The sequence below is a fragment of the Myotis yumanensis genome, unplaced genomic scaffold (assembly GCF_028538775.1).
Source record: "Myotis yumanensis isolate MYYU_CA2020_CCGP unplaced genomic scaffold, mMyoYum1.0.hap1 SCAF_9, whole genome shotgun sequence".
Taxonomy (NCBI): Eukaryota; Metazoa; Chordata; class Mammalia; order Chiroptera; family Vespertilionidae; genus Myotis; species Myotis yumanensis.
In genome coordinates, this window is record NW_027223760.1 from 12,710,765 (window position 1) to 12,723,732 (window position 12,968).

The window sequence follows — 12,968 nt, forward strand, 5'->3', positions numbered from 1 at the left end:
AAATGGAAACATACAGAATTATATTAGTGACAAAGGAGTTACTTGGAAAATAGTTTTTTTTTAAGGTTAAACAGACACCTACTGTATGACCCAGCCATTCCACTTTCAGGTATTTACCAAGAGAAATAGAAGTATATTTCCATAAACAGACTTGTACATAAATATTCATAATAGCTTTTTTTGTAAGTCAAAAATTGGAACAACTCAAATAGCCATCAGTGTTGAAATATACTGATATATCCATTATTAATGGAATACTATTCAGCAATAAACATGAATTATTGATATGCAAAACAACATGGACTAATCCTGCATAATAAAAGGCTAATATGCAAAACAACTGAATGAGGAAATGACTGGTCACTATGATGCACACTGACCACCAGAGGGTAGACGCTAAACACAGGAACTGGCCCCTGGTGGTCAGTTCGCTGGCACAGGGGGAGCGCCTCTCAGCCAGAAGCTGGGCTCACGGCTGGTGAGTGCAATGGTGGTGGCTGCAGCCTCATCTGCATCCAAAGCAGTGCTAAGGATGTCTGAGTGCTGGCTAAGGCCCGCTTCCTACAGGGAGCCATCAGTTGGGCTTGCCCCGAGAGCTGGGCTGAGAGACCCCACTCCAGTGCACACATTTCGTGCATGAGGCCTCTAGTCTTAAAGTAATCATCTGAGTAAAGGAAGCCAGTAAGAGAGAGTAGATGTAGGTGTGCTGTTCTGTTGTGCTGTGTGTGTTTCTGTTGTGTGTGAGTGTCACTCGATGTGCCCTGTCATTTCCCCTCAGTTGGGGGAGTGGAGGTTGGGGTTCGGGTTTGGGAGAGCTCGGGTGAGGGCAGAGGAGGCGGGCAGGAGCCCGCAGCCATGGACTGGGTGGGTAGCTGTAGGCGCTGTGCCTCCTGAAGCCGCTTTCCCTGCAGCCACTGGCTGCGCTGTCCTCTTCCTTGGAGTCCTCGGAATCCAGGGCCTCCTCTGCTTCCCGGCTTCGTCGTCCTCTTCTCCTTCGTGGTCAAGGTACACCACACAGCATTGGGTCTGAGCCAGGGAGCCCCTTATGGCCCCAGGCGCTGGGGGTCGGGTTGGGAGAGGTGGGGGAGGAGCTGGCGGCTGCTACCTGGGGTTACTGCTGCCCCCGCCGCTCCCCCGCCCCGAATCATCTAGGCCCCCACCTCAGTCACCTGGTCCTGCAGGGGAAGCGCCGCCAGGGGAGCGGAAGTGCCACCAGGAGAGTGGAACCCTAGATGGGTCCTCACGTGGGTGGGGGCGGGGCCAGCGCTTCCTGGGTGGACTGGCAGGTGGGAGGGGGCGGGGCCAGCGCTGCCTGGGTGGACTGGCACGTTGGCGGGGGGCGGGGCCAGCGCTGCCTGGGTGGACTGGCAAGTGGGCGGGAGCGGGGCCAGCGCTGCCTGGGTGGACTGGCAGGTGGGAGGGGGCGGGGCCAGCGCTGCCTGGGTGGACTGGCAGGTGGGAGGGGGCGGGGCCAGCGCTGCCTGGGTGGACTGGCAGGTGGGAGGGGGCGGGGCCAGCGCTGCCTGGGTGTCCTGTCCCAGTGTCCATTCAAGGTGAAGCTGGCCGCCTGGTGCGGGCAGGAATGAGGCCCTAGGGAATTGCTGGGGCCTCACTCTGGACAGTCTTGAAGCCCTAAGTCCTATCCTCCAATTTTCTAGGTGACTGCTGGAACCAATGGTTGACAAGCAACAGGTACCACAGGCCTGGAGCAGCGTGGTCACCTGAGCTGCACCTCCCAGGAGCCTAGAACTGAATGAGCCTCACTGATGCACTAAAGCAGCGGTTCTCAAACTGGGGGTTGAAGGACCCTTTCACAGGGGTCACCTAAGACCATCGGAAAACACATATGTAATTACATCTTGTTTTGTGATTAATCACTATGCAATGAAAATACATCCTGCATATCAGATATTTACATTATGATTCATAACCTTAGCAAAATTACAGTTAGGAAGTAGCAACGAAAATAATTTTATGATTGGGGGTCACCACAACATGAGGAACTGTATTAAAGGGTTTCGGCATTAGGAAGGTAGAGAATCACTGCTCTAGAGGGAAATGTGCATGCTGTCCAGACTGATGCCTCCCTGTTGCTGTTATGAGTATTTGCCTTTTAATATTAATTTGGAGACATACTATTTATTTATTTATACTAGAGGCCCAGTACATGAAAGTCGTGCATGGGTAGGCTGCCTAGCAGATGCTGGGGGGAAGGGGGAGAAGGGAAGAAGGGGGGGAGAGTTGCAGGGGAGCGGGGTGGGTGGGGAGGGCCTCCCTCCCCTGGCTGCCAGGTGGGACCTTCCTTCCTTCCATGCTGCCCCCTGGTTGTAGCGCACATCATACTGAGCCATCGAACTTACGGTCTCCCAGTCGAACTCCGGAGGAGACAGTTTGCATATTAGCCTGGAAAAACCCCATACAGTTTTATATATTTACATTCCATACCCTGCTAAATTTGCAGAAATGAAAGATTTTGCTACATAGCAACACAAGCAACTAAAGAATCTATGTTAGATACTTTTGTTTCTGAAGTCTCTAGGCTATTTCCCCAGAATGTGCTCCAGCTTTGTAGCAAATACCTTTTGTTACCAGTCAGGGCACATACCTAGGTTCAATCCCAAGTAGGAGGTGTGCAGGAGGCAGCCGATCAGGATTCTTTCTCACTGATGTTTCCTCTCCTCTCTCTCTCTCTCTCTCTCTTCCTCTCCACTCCACTCTGAAATCAATAAAAATATATTTTTAAAAGGTTAAGATGGTAAAATTTAAGGTATGTGCATTTTACCACAATTTTCATGCATTGGGCCTCTAGTAAAAACATAAAAAGTACAGAAGTCACCCTTCCACTTCTGTCTTAACATCCATCCAATTCCTTCACCCAAAACACCTAACATCACCAGTCTTTGTGTATCTTTCCAGAATCAATGCCTATACAAGCAAATCCATACATACATGTAGACAGGTGCATATGAGGAGGAACTGAGGCCTAATACACTGTGATACAGGGGTTCAGTGAGACGGACTTCAGACTCTCTGAGCTCAAATATTAACCAATGATGCCCTTGTAATGGTTGGGGACTTGAGTCCAAGCTCCAAGTCTTCCTCTGTATAATATTAGCCCCACTAACTACCTATAGATGTTTGTGGGCACAAAATTCCTTGAACCCAGCATGTAAAGAAGACAAATGTGTCAATATACTGTTTTGTTGTTTTTGGGGGGGAAATAACCATCAGAATAACAACAGAGCCCAGGCTGGTGTAGCTCTGTGACTTGGGTGTCCTACCATGCACCTGAAGGTGGTTGGTTTGATTTCTGGTCAGAGGATATACCTGGGTTGCAAGCTTGATCCCCGGTAGTGGGCATGCGACCCATGTTCTCCTCTCACATCTATGTTTCTCTCTCTCTCCTTCTCCTTTCCCCTCTCTCTCAAATTAAAAAAAAGTATATTCATGGCAACATTCTTCACAATAGCAAAAAGGTAGAAGCAAAGGTAACAAGGGAGGACAGGATAAACAAAATATGCTATATACACTGGAATATTATTCAGTGCTCCCACTTGTTACAATATGAACTTGGAGGACACTATGCTATGTGAAGAAAGTCAACGACAAAAAGGCAAATACCGTAAGATCCCATTTGTATAAGGTGTCAGAGTGGTCGAATTCACAGGACTAGAAAGGAGAGTGGTGGTTGCCAGGGGCTGGAGAGCAGGCATCGGTAGAGTTTCAGTTTTGTAAGATGAAAATGTTCTGGGGATGGATGGTGGTGATCATTGCACAACACTGTGAATGTACCTAATGTCACAGACGTGTACACTAAAAGATTTTTAAGATGGGCTGGGTCAGTGTGGCTCAGTAGTTGAAAGTCAATCTATGAATCAGAAGGTTACAGTTCAATGTTCAGTCAGGACACATGCCTGGGTTGTGGGCTCAATCCCCACTAGGGGGTGTGCAGGAGGCAGCCAATCACTGATTCTCACTTCATTGATGTTTCTATCTCTCCCTCTCCATTCCTCTCTGAAATCAATAAAAATATAGTTTTTGAAAGGGTTAAGATGGTCACTATTATAGTATGGGCATTTTACCACAATTTTTAAATAAGAAAAATGCAAAGAGTACAGAAGTCACTCTTCCACTTCTGTCCAACAGCCAACCAATTTCTTCAGCAAAAACACCTAACATCACCAGTCTTTGTGTGTCTTTCCAAGTTTATGTATATACACGCAAATCCATATTAAAATATAGACAGGTTCATATGTGGAGAAATTAACGCCCAATACACTGTGATACAGGGGTTCAGTGAGACAGACTTGAGACCCTTTGAGCTTGTTCATATGTTAACAAATGATGCCCTTGTAATGGTTGCGAACTTGACTCCAGGCTCCAAGTCTTCCTGTGTATATCAGCCATGCTAACAACCTATAGATTATTGTGGGTATAAAATTCCTTGAAGCCAGCATGTAAAGAGGACACATGTGTCAATATAGTGTTTGGTTGTTTTGGGGGGACACTTCCAATCAGAATAACATAGCCCTGGCCAGAGTGGCTCTGAGGCTTGTATGTTCTCCTGTACACCCCAAAGTTGTCAGTTAGATTCATGGTCAGGGCACACGCCTGGGTTGCAGGCTCCATTCCCGAGAGAGGGCATGCAAGGGATGTTTTGGTCTCATATTGATGTTCCTCTCTCCTTCTTTCTGTTCTCTCTCACATTTAAAGAAAATATTTTCAAAAATTTAAAAGAATGTAACAGAATTTACTCAATCCCCAAGCTTCCATAGAAGGGGATTAGGCCAGACTTAGTAGGACCATGTGTCCCATGGCTACAGGTCCTGTGGAGAGGGAGCCTGCATGGAATGCATCACGCTTATAGGAAAGGTGAGGCAGGAACATCTATACCACCACCATGAAAGCTGTTGGATGAAAGAAATTATCTCATTGGAAAAGGGGACTATTTTTCCATTACTTGCTGGTACCTGCTGAGCTAGCGATCTGGTGAGCTACTGAAAGGGGACAGAAAATGAGTCTCCAGGACGATCCCATTTGTTGTTCCTCACCTCCTGGATTCCCCACACTCACTGATCCCCATTCCCAAGCTGTGCCTTAAACACACTATGTATTTGCTGGCTCACTGGACAACACAGAGAAAAACACTTGCTTTCATTCTCAGTAAGGAACTTTGGGAGGTAACTTGGGCAGGCACCAAGAGAACAGCATCCGCAAACCAAATAACCACATAGGAACTGGAGGCCCTTGCACTCTGCCTAGAACCCCAGCTAACCATTTCAGATAAGAACTCCAAATTGTCCCCATTTACCCTTTATTCTTATAGAAAATCTCATCCTCATTAGACAATCCTTGTCATGTAGCGTCTGTGCCATGTTTTGCTTGTATGTGGCATTGAGAGGTCTAAACGTATCCCTTAGCCAAGGCGGCTGCTTTCTCCAGAAAAAGCCCTCCTAGAAACAGACACATAAATATGAATTCTGCCTTTCCCTTGCTTTCTTCTGCCACAAAACATGCTGGCCTGTTTCCCAGCCCCACTGCTTTACTGGGGGACGCTGTGCTGTTGTCCTGTGTGTGGTTGGCACCATTCTGCATCTCATATTGCTAAGCCACCAGCAGTTATCTGTGGTCATTGAGGTCAATCTTGTTCACTCAGAATTTCTTTCACTCACTCAGGCATTTAACTCTCACTGACTTAATGTGATGTAGTAATGACTCTCCTCTCTTTGCAGGAGTAGAGGAACCAGGACATTCACTGGGAATCACGCGTCGAAGGATCTGTGTTGGACACAGAAGGAAGTAGGTAGGTTTGGTGCTGGGCTGAGCTGGAGGGAGCGGAGGAGCACACACATGAGCCACAGTGGGATTCACAGAGGCTGAGGCAGGATAGTGAATGGAGCAGTGGCCCCACCAGTATGTTTCCTGAAATAAAGTCCTGAGGAGGAAAGAATTGGTCAGTTACTGCTCACACATTCTTCTTTATCTCCAGAAACTCCTTGATAGCTGTCCAACAGTTAGGAAGGGTTTTTTGTTGTGGTTTGTTTTTCAAAAGACTTTTGATTCTTTATTATTTTTATTGATTTCAGAAAGAGGAAGGGAAAGAAACATGCTCCCCTACTACCCTGACATGTGCCCTGAGCAGTAATTCAACATGGACCTCCTGGTAGGTGAGACGACATTGAATCAACTGAGCAACACAGGCCGGGCTGGGAGTTTTTTAATTAAAAAAAAATACCAAAAACCTACTGTGAATTTTACACTAGCTTTTAAGAGTGAAGAACCTGCTATTCCAGGACAGGGCACACATTTATGCATGATCTTAAAGGCTTGTGTGTGGGGGATGGGGGGAGGGGGTGGAAATTGGCTCAGGGACCCAAATATTCTGAGAACCCCAAGGCCTGTTGAGAGGGGAGAAAGTGAATGATCCTCTATGGATAGGAGGTCAAATGTATTATAAATAACTGGTGAGCTAGGGGGACAGAGCACCAGAATAACCTATACCAAGGGTGGGCTCCTTTTTGTGAGTGGGTGCCACAACCAGCAAAATCTCTGACTCAGAATTCTTCTGCGTGCCAACCCTAATTTTTTGAGAACATGTTACACCTACTTGATATCTCTTAAGGTGTACATATGTGAAGAACCTTGAAGAAATCATAAAATTCATTTGAGCGACAAAAACACAGTATATGATGATGAAAAATACATTTATTTTTTAATGTATACATGTGCACTGATAGTCCGACAGAAAACTTTATTACTTCGTTTGATATTTTCAGTGGGACTTTTGCTGCTGCATCATAGATGACAGAGATTTTACATCAGGTTTATGTTTCGTGACCTTCAGAAATATGCACAAGCTACTACTTTCATCCATCAGGCTACTCCTATTATGAGACTTAACAAAATTCATCACTGAGCACAAAGATTCACAAGTGCATGGGGATGAAAACATGGAGAGTAACGCTGTTGCAGTTTTTTAAACAGAAAAAATTTTCTGCAATGGCATTTCAAGTCCTCAATAGATCGTTTTCAACACTATTGACATTGCTCTTCCCCTCTCTCGTCAATCCATGTCTATGGTCTTTAAGATAACTTTTTATGTACAATTATTTAACTAAGATGCACCTACACTGAACTTACCTGAAAAATAAAAAAGTCGATATTAAGAAAAAAATTGTAAATGGAAGTGTTAGGTCAGAGAGAGCCCAGGATCAGATACATGAAGACATGTGATGAGACAATGGGCTTCCCTGGGAATTTCTCACATGTCAGCGTGCCAGACAGATACTGGCTTCTCCCTGATGGCCCCCACACAGATACTGACTCCTTCCTGAATACCTTGCTGACCCCCTGCAGCTGAAACTTCCTCAGCTAGATACCTCAGCTCATGTCCCCGCCCCTCACCCAACCGCAGTATAAAAAAGCGCCCCCCCCTCCCTGTTGGCGTGAATCCACGTGCCCTGTCTTTGGAGTACGTGGGTCTCCCGGGGATGCAGAAATAAACCTTTCCTTCTCTTTTCTTTTCTGATTCACTCGAATCTTTATTTCTTATGCTGCCTCCTGAGCCACCTAACCTAACATTTGGTGCCTTGAAACCTGGGTGACGTGAGCACCTCATTTGGCCGTCCCTCTGCAGCTTGGGGTGCCTGCCTCTTCCTCCTTGTAGCTCTGGACCCATCAGGACCTCATCTCTTCAGTTCAGCAACTTTTCCCAGTTTGGCAACATCAGCGCTGAGTCCCATTCCACCCCTGTGCCGGTCCCAGGTGGCCACCTGCCCGCCAGCATCTCTGTCCATAAAACGCGGCAGAGTCAGAGATTGCCTCTTTCCGGACCCTTCCAGGAAGGCTCCTCTGGTCCAGGGAAGTAGTGGAGACGTGCCTACATTTCCTGGCCCAATCGTCCTTCCGTAGCGTGGGTTAAACTGCTGGGACGCCAGGCTTTGGCCCCTCTACAGGCCACGGGATCAAGCACAGGGGGAATCCAAATTCCAAACCTGACTGAGCACACCTCTAGGGTGCCGGCTCACCGATCTGGCTAAACACTATGCCTGCCCCGGAACTGCGTCCTATTTCTGTAATGTAGCATGGCCTCAGTCTGAAAACGGGACCTTGACTTTACCATCCGCACCGATCTCAGGAATTTCTGCCAGCGAACTGGGAAATGTGCCCAAGTCTCTCTCTCTCAGTCCCTCTCTCCACCCAGTCTGTGTCCCCATCTCTTCCCCCCACAGTTCCTTCTGCGGTCTCTCCTCGCCTGGTCCTTCCTCCTCCCTCTGGGCTGTCCCTGCACTGCCCAGCGGCCTTGCGTGCCTCCGAGCCCGCGGTGTCTGTGGAGCGTGGGGGGGTGGGTTCATGTGCTGTGTGTGTGTGGTGGCGACGGCACTGCCATCGTCTCAGCATCCTCCCACCCCCCCCCCCACACTGGAGACCACCCAGAACATCCCCTGGCAAAAGCCGCCTGTTCTCCCACCAGCTTCTGTGCCCCTGTCCATCCACACTCTCCCCTCCTCCCTGCCAGACCCTCCTCCAGCCTCGCCTTCTCTGCAGCCTCCTGACCCCGCCTCCCTTCTTCCACCCGCCCCCACGGAAGCCAAAAACTCAAAAGGCCTGGACAACAACCCCACGCTCCTGCACGCTACCGCTGTGTGCACTGCGCCCTCGTCCTCAGGCTGGGTCAGTCCGTGAGCACACGGACACACACACACACACACACACACACACACACACACACACACACGTCTGTAGGCTCCACCTTCTATCTCTCCTCCCCTTTGCCCCGCCCCTGGGAGGTTGTGACTTTTAACTACAATTGAGAAGCAGCTGGTGTCTTTCTCTGCCAACCCCACTGCGTTCATCAAAGAATTCCGGTAACTCTCCCACGCCCACCCAGGCCACCTCTCCAGCTCTCTCCCCTCCCCTTACGGGCCTGCCTAGTAACCTGGACCCCATGCAGTACCCTCTGTAAATTCTAATTGCCCGCCTTCCTCTGTGCGCTCCACCGAATCTCCTCCCTCATGACTGCCAACACTTTAATTCACAGGTGGCCGGCCAGTTCCCTTTGCGAGAGGTTGCAGCTGGGCTCTCTTCAGACCCTCTTAACCAGCAGCTTCCTTCTCCCCTATCCCTGAAAGCCCAAATCCTGAGAACGTTAGCTCCAAAACAGCCTCTTCCCTCATACCCCGGTCCGAGATCAAGTGAAAAATGGCCTTGAAGGTTCTTAATGCCCCTGAGGAGCAGGCACAGTCAGAATGGCAGGCCTGCCTTTCACAGAAGGTAGATCTGCAGACACGCCTTGGTTTTGGCCCTGAGGTCAATGGCAGCCACGCATGGCCCTAAGGGGGCTGTGCGCAGTGGGGTGCAACAAAAGGAACGCCACCGGAGAATGCTTCAAATGCAGAGATGAAGGCCACTGGACAATGCAGTGCCCCCAGCCCCAGGCTCCAACCAAGCCCTGCCCAGCGTGTGGTCAAAGCTGCCACTTGAAAAGTGACTTCCCCTGGAAAGGTGGCAGGCCCTCTGCACCCCAGTGTGGAGGGGCCACCCTTCCAGGTCATGACCCACCGCTGGCCATGCTGGGACTGGCTGAAGACTGAAGATGCCCAGCCCCGACGGCCCCCACCACCATCGCCGAGCCCAGGGCTGCACTGAAGGCAACAGGTCACCTTCCTGGTCGACATGGGGGCTACCTTCTCTGTCCTGCCCTCCTTTTTAGGGCCCCTTTATCCTTCCAAGATCTCGGTCATGGGTATTGATGGCAAATCCACCTGCCCGCTGGCCACCGGACCCCTTCCCTGCCTCCTTGATGATAGCATGCCCCGTGCCCCTTTTAGGACGAGATATTCTCACCATCCTAGTGGCCACTGTGCCCTTCAGACTCCCTGCTCCTGTCCCCCTTTACAGGGATGCCGACCATCCACTGCCACGAGGCCCCTTATGGGGCCCTGTTGTCCCAGACCTCAGTCTCGCCTACCTCAGTGGCCTACCTCAGTCTCGCTGTGAACACCTGATCTCCTTATCTCCTCCACGACTGTCCCCTTTTCTTAACTGAGAACTACTCTGACCTCAGCGCCTTCTCGCCCCATCCCGCTCCACCCTTCCCAAAGGAAAAAATGCAGCAGTTTTATAATCCAAGCTGCTAGAGGCCTGGAAACAGGCTGCACGACCTGCTCCCTCCCTCCCCGCCTTTTCTCCAACCTCCAGATCCCTGGCTTCCACTGCTCTGTCCCTTTCTCTTTTCCCTTGGATAATAGCACATTCTAACATTTCCTCTCACTTTCACTGCAATACCTACCTCTCTCAGGCTCACCAAATGCCTCCCACCATCCCTGAAGAAGATTCGGCGACACCATCTAGGACCTGATGGATGACCCATCATTCCTCACAGGCTCTTACCTGGCAAGGGACCCTCCAATTTTGCTCAGGTTTTTTATATTTTCAGGTGAAACGGACATGGTATGATGAGGGAGTCATCAATTCTACTGTCTGGGATGGGAAATCCTCTAGTGTCACTCTCTATTTATGAACCCTGGACCTACTCCTATGCCCACCCTCAATCACACAACTTTCCATGTACTCTCCAACATCAATCCCTCCTCTTCTACATCCTGCTGGATTTGTCTGTCACTGGCTCGAACCCTCATCATAGCCATTCAACTCCAATGAATTGGACCATCTAACTAAACTCTCTCTAGAAATTCACAGCTCCTGGCCAGACCTCCTGCCCATGGCCCTGACCAAACTCTGCTACACCAAGGAGCCCCGCCTTCTTAAGTCCTTTTGAGCTCCTATATGGGAGACCCTTCTTGCTCAACCACCGTCTCCTTACTGATCCCCCTCCCCTGGGAACCTACATCCACAAGCCTTGGAGCCTAGGTGGACGGGACCTCACATCGTGATCCTTACAACACCCACCGCAGCCAAGCTGCTCGGTGACCCATCGTGGCACCACCTCTCCAGGCTCAAGAGGACTCCGGTGCAGCGTGACTTCTGTAAATGTGAGGTGTTGGGACCCACTAAAGTCCGCCTCAGCCACCCACCCCCTCCTCCTTCTCCTCCTGGCCCTGAGCAACCTACACCAACCCCTACCTGCTTATGTGTGGAGGTTCAAGGTCCATGAAACTTACCACCAGAATGGCAAACAAGTCACCCAGCAGGTAGGATCTCAGGATTGCCCCCTGGTCAGATGCCAGACAGGGATCAGGGTGACATCCGGTCAATATACAATGGTGGCTGACCCTATGCCTGTTTTGCTTATGACCAAGAGGACCCAGACAGGTGTAATCAAGATGTTGACACCTATGGGGGTTGCCGCTGGAGAGACTGTGTTGTCAATGATGCCTACAGGGGTGGCTCCTTTATCGGGGAGAAGGGGGCCTTCCACATCATAATCCGAGATCCCTGAGACCAGCAATGGGTTACAGGTGTTGTGGGAAAGCTATACTTAAGTAGTTGGAGCTCAACCCCTTCAGGGACCATTTACATCTCCTGGGAATATGACCTGGCCCAAGAGGCCCAAGTCCAGGTCTCCAACAGCATCCTACAGGCCGAACAGTCCCTTAAAGGGAAGCTGCCTGACTCCCCCCAAGTAGAAGTCCTGTCTTCTTGGCTCCGACTTATTCAACACACCCTACTATTCCTCAATGAGACCCACACCCTGCCCAATGTCTCGCACTGCTTTCTATGCACCTCTCTCCGAAGGTCTTTGCTGGCTGCCATCCCACTCACGACTTCTCCAAGAACCCAAGGGAAAGGTAAATGTCAGCCTCCTGTGGCTGGCATTCCCCTTTGGGAACCTGAAACTCCAGAGCCCACCCTGCCCCCAAGGATATGCTACCAGACCAGTAATCCAGTAATCGGAGGGCGAGTCACTTGGAACTGCACCCAGAACTATATCCCATCCAGTTTCACCAAGGCCAGCCTGGGTACCTTCTTTTGGTACAACGGCATCTTAAGCAACTGCATAAACTCCTCTGACCCCAGTCCTTGCTTCGTGGTCATGGTAGTTCCCCAACTAACCTTGTATGGAGAGTCGGAGCTCGCCTGGCTGCTCCCTCCATCCAGCCCCCGGGCCCCCTAGGCCGCCTTCCTCCCTGTCACTGGAGTATAGCTACCTCCATAGGCCTTGCCGGGGAGGGGGGGCGAGAGAGTCCTCAGGATTAGTCTGGTCATGGCTCAGGACTTTAATGACAAGCTCCAGTTAACCCTGGAGTCCACTACTGCTTCTTTAGCATCCCTACTGCGACACATAACATCAGTAGTCCAAGTAGCCCTACAGAACCAGAGCGCCTTAGACCTTCTGAGTGCAGAAAGAGGAGGAACCTGCATATTCCTTCAAGAAGAATGCTGCTGCTACATCAACGAGACTGGAGTAGTGGAGTAAAACGTAAAGACCCTGACTAAGCTGAGTGAAGAACTACATGCAGGACACTTCCAGGACAACTCTCCTTTCAGCTGGTTCCAAAGCCCCTTAGCTACCTGGGTCCTACCCAGGGTAGGGCCCCTGATTCTCATCTGTGTCTTTTTTCTCCTAGCCCTCTGCCTCCTCAAGTTCATCTGCTCCCGGATTTCGGAGATGTCACGGGTGACTGTGAACCAGCTCCTGCTTCATCCCTACACTCGGCTCCCCTCTGACCTGCCTCTACCTGACGCTGGCCTTTAAACAACCCCCACACCCCCGTGTCCCTGGTCAACTGGAAGTAGCCAGAATGAGTCGGCATCCCCTATCACCAAAAGGCCAGGATGTTAGGTCAGAGAGAGCCCAGGATCAGATACATGCAGTCATGTGATGACACAATGGACTTCCCCTGGAATTTCTCACAGATCAGCATGCCAGACACAGATACTGGCTTCTCCCTGACGGCCCCCACACAGATACTGACTCCTTCCTGAATACCTTGCTGACCCTCTGCAGCTGAAACTTCCTCAGCTAAATACCTCAGCTCAGGTCCCCGCCCCTCACCCAACCACAG

General features: G+C 50.2%; 1 long non-coding RNA gene across 1 annotated transcript; it reads left to right on the top strand.

Annotated features, from left to right (window-relative positions):
• Positions 1–1,664: 1,664 nt before the first annotated feature.
• Positions 1,665–12,640, top strand: LOC139016767 (uncharacterized). Its single transcript, XR_011472716.1, has 4 exons — positions 1,665–1,848; positions 5,733–5,803; positions 6,087–6,163; positions 12,531–12,640. It is a non-coding gene; the product is annotated as an uncharacterized lncRNA (long non-coding RNA).
• Positions 12,641–12,968: the final 328 nt, after the last annotated feature.